The sequence below is a fragment of the Mobula hypostoma genome, chromosome 21 (assembly GCF_963921235.1).
Source record: "Mobula hypostoma chromosome 21, sMobHyp1.1, whole genome shotgun sequence".
In the NCBI taxonomy this organism is placed as follows: Eukaryota; Metazoa; Chordata; class Chondrichthyes; order Myliobatiformes; family Myliobatidae; genus Mobula; species Mobula hypostoma.
This window is the reverse complement of record NC_086117.1, coordinates 55,498,323-55,514,966: the sequence shown is the minus strand read 5'-3', so window position 1 is coordinate 55,514,966 and position 16,644 is coordinate 55,498,323. Positions and strand designations below refer to the sequence as shown.

The 16,644-nt window shown below is 42.5% G+C and overlaps 1 protein-coding gene across 13 annotated transcripts in view; it reads right to left on the bottom strand.

Moving 5' to 3' along the window:
• ep400 (E1A binding protein p400) overlaps window positions 1–1,606 on the bottom strand; it is a 241,688-nt gene extending 240,082 nt beyond the window's left edge. For all 13 annotated transcript variants that reach the window (XM_063074069.1, XM_063074066.1, XM_063074065.1 and 10 more), the window contains exon 1: window positions 1,132–1,606. The gene's annotated coding sequence lies outside the window, so the exon portion shown is untranslated. The remainder of the gene's footprint in view (window positions 1–1,131) is intronic.
• Window positions 1,607–16,644: the final 15,038 nt, after the last annotated feature.

Here is a 16,644-nt window from a genome sequence, read left to right as displayed (position 1 = left end):
ATCATCAGTCAACTTCCTAGCTCCTTACTTCACCACTCCCCCTTTCCCGGTTTCAACTGTCATCTTGTGTTTCTCCCTCCCCTCCCCCCACCTTTTAACTCTACCCCTCATCTTTTTTTCTCCAGACCTGTTAAAGGATCTTGGCCCGAAACGTCAACTGTACTCTTTTCCATAGATGCTGCCTAGCCTGCTGAGTCCCTTTAGTGTTTTGTGTGTGTTACTCTCCATGGTACATCTGTAGAAGTTTGAGTGTTTTAGGTGACAAACCAAATCTCCTTAAACTCCGAATGAAATATAGCCACTATCTTGCCTTCTTTACAGCTGCATTGATATGCTGGGACTAGGTCAGATCCTCAAAGATCTTGACACCCAGGAATTTGAAATTGTTTACTCATGTACACATACATTATACGTACATATAGACACACACACACACATATATTATACACATACATACATATCTCAATTATTACCTATTGCAATGTACTGCTGCCACAAAACAATATATTTCATGACATGTGCCAGTGAAATTAAACCAGATTTTGTTTATTCCCATAGATTTGCCTCATCTGCTGAATTCCTCCTACATTTTGTGTGGATTGCTCTCGATTTCCAGCATCAGCAGAATCTTGTGTTAATAATTTGCAAGGAAGTTGTTCCATGCATGGTGTGTGGGGGGGGGGTCACTATCCTCACTTGGTCTCACCCATCACCTGCCAGCTTGGACTCCTATCCTTCCCACCCTCCCTTCCTTCTAATTCTGGGCATCTTCCCCTTTTCTTTCCAATCCTGAAGAATGTCATTCCCATAGATGCTACCCGACCTACTGAGTTCCTCCAGCATTTTGTGTGAGTTGCTCTAAATTTCCTGCATCTGCGCAATCTGCAGTTTATAATGTGCTGCATTTGGTAGCAGCGATGCACTATTAAATGCACATATTATGCGGAATACAGAACAAACTGCATTTGAGTCCATAGTCACAGGTGAGCCACTTGCACCTGTCCCACAGATGCGCGCGCGCGCTCTCAAGCCCCGCCCACTCCCAGGCCGCGCGCGATCCCGCGACCGCTCTATGCCACCACGCGTGCGCAGCGGGCCTGGCGCCGGACCCCCGCCCCGCCGCTCGCTTACCCGATCCTCCTTTCACAGCGGCTGCCGGAGCCGCGCCTCCATTGGGCACGGCTGTCTCGCTTTCTCGCCGCCGGTGTCGAACCGGAGGAGGCAACACGACTCTACCGCCCCTCGGTCAACGAAGTAAAAACCGAAGCTCGGTTTAGGAATGAGGCGGGCCGCTCGGCGGAGGAGACAACCGACTAGACTCTATCATCCAACATGGCGCCCGGCTCTCCGCCAGTCTCTCTCCTCACCGGAAGTCAAGCCGGCCGCGCGGAACGCGGATTGACGATCGCTACACCCAATCGGCGCAATACGCCTCGAGGGGGCGGGACCATTCTCTGGGCATATTATTTGCATACCTCTCCGCATCCTTAAAGGGGCAGCGCACAACCATGTATTGCTGGATGAGCTGGATGCAAATTCTGATTAAATATTGCAATCGAAAAAAAAGTGAAATAAAATAAAAATGATGAAAACAGAAAACATTTTGGCAGGAAAAAAAATTAAAGTTTGGGGTCAAAGAACTGACTGTAGAGTTCATCTCAACAAATTAAAGTTTACAAAAAGTCAGAAGTAATATAAAACTGATAAAGAAACTTTTAAAAAACGAAATATATTCCAATTATTTGAAGAACTCAACAGGCCAGGCAACATCCACGTAAAGAGATGCTGATGATACGAAAACAGCTGGTGCTGTGGACCGTTAGATATTACGGAGCAGAATTAGGCCATTTGGCCCATCACCTTCTCTGCTGTATCATCATGGTTGATTTATTGTCCTTCTCAACCCCACTCTCCTGCCTTCTCCCTTTAACCTTTAATAGCCTGACCAACCAAGAATCTATCAACCTCTGCTTTAAATATACTGTACTTAATGACTTGTCCTCCATTTGGCAATGAATTCCACGGATTCACCACCCTCTAACTAAAGAAATTCCTTCTCATCGAAGTTCTAAATGGACATCCCCCTATTCTGAGGTTGTACTCTCTGGTCACAGACTCCCCTCTATAGAAAAATCCTCTCTACATCCACTCTATCTAGACCTTTCAATATTCAATAGGTTACAATGAGATCTTCTAAACTCCAGTGAATACAGGCCCAGAGCCATCAAACACTCCCCATATGATAAGCCTTTCATTCCCGGAATCATTCTCATGAACCTCCACTCATGAATCTCTTATAGATTGTCTACAACGGGGGTTCCCAACCTGGAGACTATGGACTCCCCAGTTAATGGTAGCAGACCACAGCGTAAAAAAAAGTTGGGAACTCCTGGTATAGAAGGTTATAACAGTTACTGGGAGATCTTAAATGGCTGCATATGTGGGCTAAGGATTGGTAAATGGTTTTCAATCCAAGTAAATGTGAGGTTTCACATTTTGTGAGATCATACCAGGGTAGGAATTATACAGTGAATGGCAGGGCCCTGGGGAGAGTTATAATCATAATAATAATTAGTACTTTATTAACCCTGAGTGGGAAGTTATTTCATTACAGCAACAACATTTAAAAACGTAGTTATAATAATATTAACTAATAAGGCAGAATAATAATGTACACAATAACAATTTACCAGTGTGCAATAATGTACAAGATAATATAACAGGCTATTGTACTATGATGTGTGTTGTCCTGTCACACTGAGATGTATATGCTTATTGCATTTGGTAGGAAAGATTTTCTGTAGCGATCCTTGTGACGGTGGAGCTGAGTGAGTCTGTTTGAAAGGGTGCTCCACTGCTTATTCAGCAGGTCATGGAGAGGATGTGCCAGATTCTCCATAATGGACAACAGTTTGTTTAGAGACCTCTCTACCACTAACTCAAAAGAGTCTGGGTTGTAGCCAAGGACCAATCCAGCCTTTTTGATGAGTTTATTTAGTCTTTTTGCATCACCAGCACTGATGCTGCTCCCCCAACATAAAGCCACAAAGAAGACTGCACTCGCTACAGCATACTGGTAAAAGATCTCCAACATCCTGCTCACACATTGAAGGATCTCAGCTTCCTTAGAAAATAGAGTCTGCTCATCCCCTTCTTGTAAATAGCCTTGGTGTTGGTTTTCCAGTCAAGTCCGTTCTCAAGGTGAACATCCAAGTATTTGTACTCCTCCATCACTGCAACTTCTTCTCACAGAATGTATACAGGACTCGTCACAGTCCTCTTCCTCCTAAAATCAATCACCACCTCCCTGGTTTTGGCCACATTCAGGAGCAGGGGATTCCTCCTGCACCACTCCTCTGTACTCTGACTCCAGTCCATCTCCAATACACCCATCCACCGCGGAGTTATTAGAGAAATTCTGCAAGTGACAAGACTCAGAGTTGTACTGAAAGTCTGAGGTGTACAGTGTGAACAGAAACAAAGACAGGACAGTTCCCTGTGGTGCGCCAGCACCACTCACCACCATCTCAGATAGAGAACTACCCAGCTGTACAAACTGGGGTCTATCAGTCAGGTAGTCACCAATCTAGGAGATAGTATATTTGTCTATGCCCATCCTTTGCAGCTTCTCGCTCAGAAGAAGTGGCTGGATTGTGTTGAAGGCACTAGAGAAATCAAAACATGTGATTCTCAGAATGCCACCAGCATCATCCAGGTGGGAGTGAGCTCTCTGCTACAGGTAGATGATGGCATCATCCACTCCCACATGAGGTTGGTAGGCAAGTGTAGAGGGTCCAATAAAGATCTCACCTGCAGTCCAAGGTAAGTCAGGACCAGCCTCTTCACCACATGAGATGTGAAGGCAATTGGTCTGTAGTCATTAAGTTCAGATGGAGTCTCCTTCTTCGGTACAGAAGCCAAGTCTTCCATAGCACCGGTATCTTTTCCTGACAGACTCAGTAAAGGTACTGGCTCGCACAGGCCTTCAGTACCCTGGGGCTGATCTGGTCCAGTCCAGCAGCCTTGCCTTGATGTAGACACACCAGCTGTCTCTTCACCTGACCTGCAGTCACAGTCAGGCAGGGGAGGGTGGTCATCCCCATGGAGGCAGGATACTCCAAGGTTGGGGGGTTTGGAACATAAGCACTCACCAGAGAGGAGGGAGGGACGGAGGGAGAAGGCTTTGGGCAGGGAAGATGTGTGGTTTGGGCAAGTGGGTGAAGGGATAGCAGGAGGTCCCATGCTGAAACTGTTGAAAAACAAGTTCAATTCATTGGCCCTATCCAGGCAGCCCTCGATCTTCCTTTCCTTAAACGTGAAGCCAGTGATCTGCCTCATGCCCGCCCACACATCCCTTATGCTATTCTGCTGGAGCTTGTACTCCAGCTTCCTCTTGTAGGAGTCTTTGCACTCCTACAGCTTTACCCTCAGTTCACTCCATACCCTCCACAGTACTTGTCCATCTCCAGACCTGAAGGCTTTCTCCTTCATACTCGAAAGTTCTTTCAGGTCACTGGTGATCCAGGGCTTGTTGTTGGAGATGCAGTGTGCAGTCCTGGCTGGCAAGATGGTGTTCTCACAGAATTTGATATAGCCTGTGATGCAATCAGTCATTTTGTTAAAGTCCTCCCCGTGTGGCTCACATAATACATCCCAGTCTGTCCTCGCAAAGCATTCCTGAAGTGCCTCATTACCATCCTGAGTCCACCCCCTTACAATCCTTGTTGACACAGGCTCATGGAACAGAGTGTAAAAGATAATTTATTGAAAGCAGCACCTCAGGTAGATGGGCTGGTGAAGAATGTTTTTCGTATGCTGGCCTTTGCCATTTACTGAATGTAGGGGCTGGGAAGTAATTTTTTTTTTAGGCATCCGTTAGTCTCATGAGACCATGGATTTGTGCCTTGGAAGGTTTCCAGGGTGCAGGCCTGGGCAAGGTTGTATGGAAGACCAGCAGTTGCCCATACTGCAAGATTCCCCTCTCCACGCCACCAATGTTGTCCAAGGGAAGGGCACTAGGGCCGATACAGCTTGGCACCAGTGTCGTCGCAGAGCAATGTGTGGTTAAGTGCCTTGCTCAAGGACACAACACGCTGCCTCAGCCAAGGCTCGAACTAGCGACCTTCAGATCACTAGACCAACGCCTTAACCACTTGCCCATGCGCACGGACGAAGTAATGTTACAGTTATATATAACAATGGTGAGGCCTCACTTGGAGTATCAAGATTGTGCAGATGCTGGAAATCCAGAGCAACACACACACAAAACACTGGAGGAACTCAGCAGGTCAGGCAGCATCTATGGGAGGGGTCGATGTTTTGGGCTGAGACACTTCATCAGGACTTGGCCCGAAATGAGTGGATCTTCTTTCTGTTGGGAATAGATGAGACCGGGTGAGGGGGAAGGTGTGTGGGTGGTGGAGGAGGGAATGAAGTAAGAAGCTGAGAGGGGATAGGTGGAAGAAGTCAGAATCAGGTTTAATATTACCGACATATATTGTGAAATGTGTTAGCTTTGTGGCAGCAGTACAATGAGTACAATGCAATACCTGATAATATAGAAAAAAAAGCTGTGAATTACAATAAGCACGTATGTGTGTTTGTGTGTGTGTTCATATATTATAGGTATTATGTACACTATATTAAATAGTTAAATTAAATAGTGCAAAAACAGAAATAAAAAAGTAGTGTGTTCATGGGTCTAATGTTCATTCAGAAATCGGATGGCAGACAGGAAGAATTTGCTCCTGAATTATTGAGTGTGTGTCTTCAGGCTCCTGTACCTCCTCCCTGACGGCAGCAATGAGAAGAGGGCATGACCTGGGTGATGGGGGTCCTTAATGATGGATGCCACCTTTTTGGGGCACCGCTCCTTGAAGGTGTCTGAGATACTACGTAGGCTAGTGCCCATGATGGAGTTGACTGAGTTTATAACTTTCTGCAGTTTATTTCCTCCCCCACCGCCCCCCCATACCAGATGGTGATGCGGCCAGTCAGAATGCTCTCCACGGTACAGCTGTAGAAAGTTGCGAGTGTCTTTGGTGACACACCAAACCTCCTCAGGCTCCTAATGAAATATAGCCACTGATAGGAGAGGACAGTGGACCATGGAAGAAGGAAAGGAGGAGGGGCACCAGAGGGAGGTGAGGAGAAGAGAAGGAGTGAGAGAGGAGCCAGAATGAGGAACGGGGGAGGGGGTGGGGGGCGAGGATTGTATATTTTCAAGCACCCTGTCATAAAAGATATTATTAACTTAGAAAGCATGTAAGAAAGATGTACCAGGATGTTGCCAGGACCTGGGAGCCTGAGTTGCATGGAGATGTTATATAGTCTGAGAATGGAATGTCGGAGATTAGGGGTGGCCCTAATAGGGGCAAATCCCTCAGGGCACACAGACACAATGAAAGCACGTAGTCTTATTTTCCCAGGGAGGGTTACTAAATCGATTGGTTTAAGATATGAGATGAGTGATTTAAAAGGGACATCAGAGGAAGTTGCTTCACACAGAGGGTGGTGTGTGTTTGGAAAGCAGCACCCATCATTAAGAACCCTCACCATCCAGGTCATACCCTCTTCTCATTGCTACTATCAGGAAGGAGGTACAGAAACCTGAAGGCATGCACTCGACCATTCAGGAACAGCTCCTTCCCCTCTGCCATCCAATTCCTGAACACTTCCTGAACCCATGAACAATACCACATAATCTTGTTCCCTTTTTGCACTATTTTTTTACATTTTTCCTGTTGTAGCTTATATTAATTTCTTGTGTATCTCACTGTTCTGTTGCAAAACAGCAAATTTCATGACTTGTGCCAGTGATTCTGATTCTGAAATAATAGCCTAGGTCTTGTTAATGTTGGCTTGCTTTGCCCTGTGGAGTGAGCTCTTCTGACCTGTATGAGGTGCCAGAGACCATGGGCTCTAAGCTTTCCAGAGCATCTGAATTTTTTTGTAAGATTTTTTTTTGAATTTCATCATCAAACAAACATTTCCACAAGATGTATTTCAGATACTGTATATATATGATATAATCATATTTGTCACAGATCTCCACATAATATTTATCTGAGGTATACACTTATGGAAAGGAGAGGAAAGAAAGAACAATCGGAAGAAGAAAACTATGTGCAGAGTAGGGAGTGATCCTTTTTTACAACATATTCATTGACTTGTGAGAATAAAATCAGGCCTATGAGGTGTTATGTAATTAAACCATTTTTTTCCAGTATGAATAAAATTGTTACAACTTATGATTAACAGATGCTGTTATCTTCCCCTTTTTGTAAATGTCCATTGTAATTTCCATCCATGCATTTAAAGTTGGGATCTCCTGTGATAACCATTTCCTGGTAAGGGTCTTTTTACCAGCCACCAGCAGTACATTCGTTAATATTTATCTCTTTTCAACCATTCTTGAGGTATATACCCGAAATAAATGGTCTTGCTCTCTAAGGGTATTTCACATTTAAAGATGTCTTGTAGGGCATTGTGTATCCCACTCCAATTGTCCTTGATAACGGGGCATTCCCAGAAAATATGATAATGGTTGGCATTTTGATTTCCACAATTTCTCCAGCAAACAGGGAGGTTACTATCATATTTTATTACAGGGTGTAATAAAATACCTTATGAAGTTTTTCCACCCAAACTCCCTCCATTTCTGTGAACTGGCACACTTCCATTGATACCTCCATATTATTGTCCAGTCTTCCTCAGATATTATTATCCCTCCTTCCTTCTCCCATTTTGTTTTAATGTATGAAGTCAAATGTGTTTTAAGATTTGACAAACCCTTATACACGCTTGAAATTATTCTACTACCGTTGTCTGAATTATATGCTTTTCTAAATAGCTCTATCAGACATGTACTTGCCTTGGTTACATCTGTAAATACTGTTAAAAGTCTTGTTTTTCTAATAAGTGTTTCTCTTTGAGCATTTCAAAACTGAACAGTGTCCCTTCTTTCATTATATTCTTTTATAATAGTTTTCCATATTTCAAAAGTTCATTTCATCCACGGGTTGTTATCAGCCAAAATTGCCAGTATGGGGATGAAAAGTATCCTCTCCTCAATGTTTTTCCATTGAGCATCATATGATGGGTTGCACCAGCATATCACAGCTCTCAACTGTGCTGCAAAATAATACTCTCTAAGAGAAGGTAGGCCCCATCCCCCCTTTTCCTTGGCTAATTGCAAAGTTTTGAGACAAACCCTAGGCCTTTCATGTTGCCATATGTATCTTGATAGCATCTTGTTCCATTCATTGAATTGATTTTGGTTATCTCTATTGGTAGGGTCTGAAAGAGATATAGTAGTCTGGGCAGTATATTCATTTTAATAGATTCAATCCCTGAACTGAGACCAAGAAAAGGAATTAGGTTCCTTCTTGTATCCTGATAATTGGCCATATCGTTCAAAGGATTGCATCAATTTAGGTAAAGAGTATGTTGGTTGCCCTAGATAGATCAAAACGTCATCCTCGTAACAGGCCAATTTATGCTCTGTCCCTTTAATAGTAATTCTCCTGATATCTTCATTTTGTCTGATGTATTGAGCTAATGGTTCCAGATATAATGCAAAGAGTAGCGGTGACCATGCACAACGCTGTCTCGTGCCCCTTTCTAGGGTAAATCTATTAGATAAATATCCATTGATTTTAATCCTGGCAGTAGGATTGTCGTATAGTGCCTGTGTAGTTTTAATAATTGTGTCATGTAGACCAAATCTATGTAAAACTCTGTATAGAATATTCCAATTAACCGAATCAAGTGCCTTTTCAGCGTCCACGCTTATCACTATTGCTTCAATTTCATTTTTTTTATATGATCCATAATGTGAATTGTCCTTCGTATATTGTCTTATGTTTGGCATTGTTGTATAAAACCTGTCTGATCATTATGTATCAGTGTGGGTAGAAACTATTCTAATCGTTTGGCCATGTTGGAGGTAAATATTCTATAATCCACATTAAGAACAGATATTAGTCTAAATGACCCACATTCCATTTTATCCTTGCCTTCTTTCGGTATAGCTGAGATTATCGCCTCCTTCCAACTGGGGGGCATTTGTGCCTTTCTTAGAGCCCAGTTCAGTGTGGGGAGTAAAACAGGAATTAACTCACTTCTAAATTCTTTATACTACTCTGCCGTATATCCATCTGATCCTGGAGATTTGCTTAATTTAAGCCTACTAATTGCAGTATTTAGTTCAGCTTCAGTTATGTCAGCAGTCATCGTTCTATTTTGTTCTTTGCTTAAAGTGCGTAACTCTAAAGAATTCAGGACGGTGTCAATTTGGGTTATGCTTCCCCCTGGAACTTTGGAATATAAAGCTTTGTAAAACATTTCAAAAGTTTCTTGAATTTCACTTAGCTTTTTTAAATCACTTTTGTTCTTGGATCCCTAATTCTATGAATTGTATTTTCTGCTATTTTTTTTTCAGTTTCCACACCAGTATTTTCATAGATTTAGATCCACTTTCATAATGTCTCTGTTTCAGAAACATTATTTTTTTTCTAATTTCTTGTGTAGCCAAACTACTAATTTCATTCCTAATTTTTTAAAAATTTCCTCTAGTGTATCCTGTGCCAAACTCAATTTGTGTTTGTTTTCTAGTTCCTTCAGCTTATTTTGGAATTCCTCTAATGTTTTATTCCCTATTTTTTTCTTATATTAAGTTATTGCTACAATTTTCCCTCTTAAGACAGCCTTCAGAGTATCCCATAGAATGGGAGGTGAAACCTCTCCATTATCATTGAATTTTAAGTAAAGACCAATTTCTTTTTTAATTTGTTCCTTAAAATAGGGATCATTGAGTAGACTTGAATTTAGTTTCCAAATGTGTTCCTCCATCGTTGACGTCGATGAGGACCTCGACACCATAATGATAGTGTCGAGACTAGCGCGTGATTTGGATTTAAGTGAGGGAGAGTTGCGCAGCGTCAGCCTCACTCTCTCTTCCCAATTCCCATCTGGATCCAGTGGCAAGACAGAGTCAAGATGGCTGGAGATGGGATTAGGCGCAGTGGATGATCAGGACGTCTTCTGTGTCTTGTCCAGCTCTACACGTTCCACGACGCTTGCAGAGACCGCCTTCTTGACCATTGGACCTTCCATTGGTCTCGTCCACTCAATCCGCCAGATTCTGTCATCACATGCTGGGGTAGACATCTCCCTATCTCACCGAGGGTTTGAGACCCGTCGGCTACCCTCAACTGGTTTAGCCGGCTTGTTGAAGCCGTTGCCCGGGGTGTGGCCGCTGTCACATGCAAACAGCTATGGGGAGCCACAGGTGAGAGCTGAGTGCCAGGTGGGGACCAAAGGTGGACTAACTGCCTTGAAAAGGGCGCAACATGTTCTCCCACCAGAGGTGCTACCCCTCCCTGACACCTCACACACCCCAAATAGTATTCTTTGGTTGTAGGTCAAAATCAACAGATAAATATATAGGTGAATGGTCACTTACATCTATTCTCCCAATTCCACAGGTGATTATTTTGTCTCTATCTTTTCCAAATATTATGAAATAGTCTATTCTTGTATATACGGAATGGAGGGGGGGTAGAATAATGAGTGTAATCCCTTCTGTCGGGGAAAAGGTCCCTCCATATATCAATTAGACCAACATCCTCAAAAAGAGTGTTAACTTTCTTATATAAGGACTTGTTTCATAAGTTTTTCTGTTGGAAGAGTCTAACTTTGGTTGTAATTGTAAATTTAAGTCTCCCCCACATATCAAGCGACCTTCTGTTTCCGTTACCATAATATTAGTAATTTTTTTGGAAGAAACTAATATCACTTCCTGGGGGTGCGTATATATTCAATATGCGTATATATTCAATAAAGTAACTGGATTTCCATCTATATTCCCCCTTACCAGAATATATCTGCCCTCCTTATCTCCCATTTTGAATACTTTTTTAAAATTTAGCTTGCTTGAGATGAGAATAGCAACTCCTCTTCTATGTCCTGATTTATATGAGAAAAACAAATTAGTGAAGCCCATTCTCTTTAATTTTCCATGCTCATTATTGCTTAAGTGAGTTTCCTGTAAATATACTACATGGGCCTGTTCTTTTTTCATTTTTGATAGAATTTTACTGCGCTTGACTGGATTCAACAGCCCATTGACATTAAAAGAAATGAATTTTACTTTGTCCTTAGCCATGTGTATTTATCTGTTAGTATATCATTGAAATTTGCAAAATATAACTTAATCGATCTACTCCCTGAACAAATAGAGCCAAGAAACGCAAATAATTTGAAAAAAAGGTAACGAAGGTGTGATTCCAAGGTTGGGGTCTCTAGATGACCCTGGGATGAGCTGGAAGAAACGTCTAGCCGTGGGGGATAGCCCCTCCTATCTGTGAGTCGAGGGCCCCTGCTGCAGTATCTATAAAGTTAAGTAAAAAAAATCTATGTCCATTACACAGAAATGATTTCCCTGTGTATTCCTCCCGCGTATATATTCTCATTTAGATGGGGAAAAAAGAATGAATGAATGAATTTCTAAAAATTGAGTAATATAAAATCCACATTACAATACGTATTTTTCGAGATAGGTATATCACCATTCATTTTTGCTTCCGTTTAGTTTATCAGCACTTTTAAAGTTAGCCAAACCTTATGGCTCTTCTGGAGGAGGTGAGGGCTGTCCTCGGAGAACTCACAGTCTCTTCCTAATATCCCTCTGTCGTCCTGCTCCTGTCCCCTGCTTTCTCAGTTCTCCTACTATTTCCCAAGCAGATTGGGATAACTGCTCTGCTCGACATTCCCTTGGTTTGACCACGCTAATGGGCAGTCCTCTGTTCTTCATGTCTGTAGTCGCCTCTTCCACCGTCTGATATAGTCATATCCCTTCTTGGTAAAATACCCTCAGTTTAGCAGGGTACAGGGCTTGGAATTTAATCTTTTCTTGCTTTAATATTCGTTTTGTTTTGGAATATTCCTTCCGTTTCTGTAGGACCACTGGGGGGTAATCATGATCGAAATATATTAACTTCCCGTTCCAAAAAACCCTCTTCTTACCCCAGGCCCTTCGTAGAATCTCCGCCTTGCTCTTGAATTGAAGGAATTTAAGTACTACAGAGCGCGGCTTACTTTCTCTGTCTCCAGAGGGCTGTGGGATGAGCGCATGATGCGCCCTCTCAATTTCAATCTCCATAGTCTGGGGAATCTCCAGCGCTTCCCGCAGCAACTTTTCTACAAACTCCGTCGTCGACGAACCCTCTGCTCCTTCGGGAACATTATAAATCCTGATATTTTTCCGTCGTGATCTTCCCTCCTGGTCAAGCAATTTACTTTCCTGTTGATTTAATATTTTTATCGTCTTATTTAGTATCTGTTCCATGTTTTGCACGCGATCTTCCACTTTCTCAATTCGAGTCTCTGCCACTGCTATTTTCTGGTTGACATTGATGAGCTCTGATTTTATATCATTTATTTGCTGTTTTATATCTATTTGGAGTTCCCTTATCTCTTCCAAAATCCTTATCATATTTGCCACTTCGCATGAATGAGGCCCAGCGTCAGGTTCGCTGCCACGCAGATGTGTAGGAGAGCCACGTGCTGTACCTCTCTCTTCCATAGGCTCCACAGTGGTGCTTTTTTTATCTCCATTCTTTTTAACCATTCTTGCCCCCCTTATCAATTCAGATATTTTCAAAAGGTCTTATATTTAATGGATTAACGGGGCAAAATATGCATTTTTCCAGAGGAGCTATTGATTTAAGCTGCCATTCTGAACGATGACATCACTGGAACCAGCATCTGAATTTTTTAATTGTTGTCTTAATGATGGTGGTGAATATTGGTGGCTTGGGTTGAGGTGTTTGTTGTGCCTGACAATTAGCTTGCAGACGTTTCATCACCAGTCAAGCCAACATCCTCAGTGCACAGTTGTTGGTGTCTCTCTGGAAGTGCTTGCGTTTATATAGGGCCCCATTTTCTTGCCTCAGTCCTGATTGGCTATTCCTTCAGTTGACCTTTCAATTCTATCGGCTCGCGTTTCTTTGGCTTTTAGGGTTTGTGGCAAGCAGGTCAAAATAGATGCCATCTTATTGCAGGGTCCTAGGTTTGAGAATGTTATGTCTCACGGTCCTGCTCTACTGAGCCACCATTGTTTTGCTGGAACCCTTATGAATAAACCCTGGTGGCCATCGAAACATGGCCCTCTGTCTTTCCTCCGCACGTCAGTTCAGCCTTTGCCAGCGCACACCGTGACAGTTCTGTTGTTGTTGCCCGTGTGGTTCTGCTCAGCATTGTGGACGTGCTATGTTGGTACCGGAATGTGTGGTGACACCGGCAGGCACATCCTGATCTGTGTTGGTTGTTAGCGCAAACAACGCATTGAACTGCATGTTTCGATGTAGAGACTCTCTGTTGGTTGGGGTTGACCATGAGTATTGTATCGTAGCCATCATACACAAGCCTGGGCAGTACAGTATGGAGAGCAAGTTGTTGCCCATGGAGCAAGCATCTTCTCTCCACAAGCTGATGAATCCAAAGGAATGGCAGAGACTGATACAGTTTGGCACAGGTTGTTATAGTTTACTTAATATATCAGTAATTTTGAGTAATATTGTACAATAAATATGTTGTAATGATTAAGCATTCTTGGTATGATTACGCAATTCATTACAGGCAATATGTAAAAGTATGTAAATGGTAACCATCATTACACCACCATGTCATATATTGGTGCCTCACTAAAAGTAAAATGAAGTAGACACGTTTCCAAGCTCCCGTGTTTTTCTTTCGATTAGTTTCTGGAGTTACAAAACACAACAGTAGCGACAAGGTAGTTTTAAAATAAACCCAGGAGGACTACATATGCGTTGAAGTGCAGTACGTTTTTCTTTGAAAAGGGAGATAGAGAAACATTTGAGTTTTGAAAATCACAGCACGTTTTTTTCTTTGGAATCGGAAAGAGAGTTTGAGTTAAAAAAAAGGCAGAAAATGGATTAAATTAAGAAGCAACGAGTATGTCTGCAGGTTCACAAACAGTGATTATCAAGTGATATTTATTATAAACAAATAGAAGAAATGGATGGCTACATTGGAAAAGTAGATGCATTCGATTGCACAACAGATATCAGGATGATGTATACTTAACAAATTGAACAGTATTTTGAAGCAAATGAAATACAAGATGAGAAACAAATGCCAGCATTACAACGTGCAGGTGGTGGAATAGCGTACAGTTTGCTTAGAAGTTTAATTCCTCCAACCAAAATTAGCTGCAAACTTAATGCAGGAACATTTAGGACTGAAAACATTGTTGATTACAGAACAATTTATGCTTCATAAGCTGAATCAAAAGGAAGGGGAATCCATTTCAGCATACATGGCTGAATTGATGAAGTTGTCTGAGCATTGTCAGTTCGGTAATGGGCTTAATGATGCACTGAGAGATTGTTTAATTTGTGGAAAATTACAAGAAAACAATCAAAAATGGCTCCTAGCTGAAGCACAACTTACATTTAAAAGAGTAGTTGAAATTTCTGTATCAATGGAAACAGCAGAGAGATGCAATTGAGTTGCAGCCAGGAATAAAAGTGTGTGTGAAAAAAATTGCAACATTTAATCAGAAACTGGCTTGGCCAAACAAATTGTGTTACCATTGTATCAGGGGCTCACATATACCAGACCAATACAGATTTAAAAGCGAAACTTGCAGAAAAAACAAACTAGGATATATAAAGCAGCAGTCCCCAACCACCGGGCCGCGGACTGGTGCTGGGCTGCAAGGCATGTGCTACTGGGCCACGAGGAAACGATATGATTTGGCGATATGAAACGATATGAGTCAGCTGCACCTTTCCTCACTCCCTGTCACGCCCACTGTTGAGCCATTACACACGCGAGGTCATTACCCGCGCATCATCCATGTCAGCGCGGGAAGGAGATCAATCAACTCCTTAAGCTTGCAAATGACGGCGGGCTGAAAAGTATCTTTGACATAACATCTCTGCCGGCATTCTGGATCAAAGTCAAGGCTAAATATCCTGAGATAGCCACAAAAGCACTGAAAACGTTGCTTCCATTTCCAACATATCTCTGCAATGAATGCAACGAAAACTAAATTGCAGAATAGACTGGACATAAGGAACCCCCTTCGAGCATCGCTGTCTCCTATCACCCCTCGATGGGACCGTCTTGTTGCAGGGAAACAAGCCCAGGGCTCCTACTGATTCAGCGATATTGGTGTGTTGCAATGATTTTATATGTTCATACGGGGAAAATATGTGCTGTGTGTTTAATATCCAAGTGTTACTTAAAATGTTATGATGCTATTGACTTATAAGTGACTTATATAACCATATAACCATTACAGCCGGAAACAGGCCATCTTGGCCCTTCTAGTCCGTGCTGAACGCTACTCTCACCTAGTCCCACCGACCTGCACTCAGCCCACAACACTCCATTCCTTTCCTGTCCATATACCTATCCAATTTTTCTTTAAATGATAATATTGAACCTGCCTCTACCACTTCTACTGGAAGTTCGTTCAGCACTTACTTCAAGCTCCCCGTCCTCCCCTGATAATTGACTTATCACTGTATTCGTGTGACGAAAATATGCGCTGTGTGTTTAATATTAAATTCGTTAGATAAACCCTTTTAGAAACGAAATTGACTGTATTAGCCACTTAACACCTATATTGCTGTCGTGATTAACCCCCCCCGAACAGAATCATCAAAAATGATTTGCAGAAAAAAAATCGGAGGTACACACATGCGCAAGTCACACATACGCACTGGTGCCCACGCAAGGCTTCATGGTCATTGTAGTCTTTCTCCGGGTAAACACAACGTATTTGACTGCTACTCTTGTCCCTACCCCCCTCCCCGGGTCGGCCGGTCTGCAAGAGTATTGTCAATATTAAACCAGTCCGCAGTGCAAAAAAGGTTGGGGACCCCTGATATAAAGAGCATGTCAGGCAGACAAAAAGAAATGGATGGACAGGGTAGAGAAGTTTAAAAGTCAAATTGCAGTTTCAAAAAGAGCATGGAACTGCATGCTGTTGATGAAAAACTTGATAATGATGCAACTGACATGGGACTGTGTAGCCTTGAGATTTACAATGTGAAAACTACCTAACAATATGGCTCACACCAGAAGTGTACAGCAAATTAATTTAAAAGGAATTGGATACTGACTCAGCTGTTTTAGTCTTTCTACAAAATGAGATTGAATGACATTTCAAAGATACTAAACTGAAGCCTGCAGATATCCAAGTAAGGACCTATACTGGAGAAAAGATAACTCCTGTGGAAATGACATTTGTACCAATGAAATAGAACAACCAACAAGCCGCACTGGGCTTGTATGTGGTAAAAACGGGAGTACCAGCATTGTAGGGACATGAGTGACCGAGACAACTACAACTTGATTGGAGGTCCATCCACCATCTGCATGCCACATTCCCTGTAATAGAGTTAACTAAAAGCAAAGTAAGAAAGGCACTGGATGATGCCACATCTGTCTCCATGCTGTACACCATGAACTGTTGCCCAACAGAGAGCAAACATTCGTTGGTGCCAATCCCTGTGCCTTGGCTTGAAAAGCATATTGGACCAAGGAAGGACCATGCTGTTTAGAGGAATCGTGAAAGTGACAAAAGCAGTGGTCCGACTACGAATG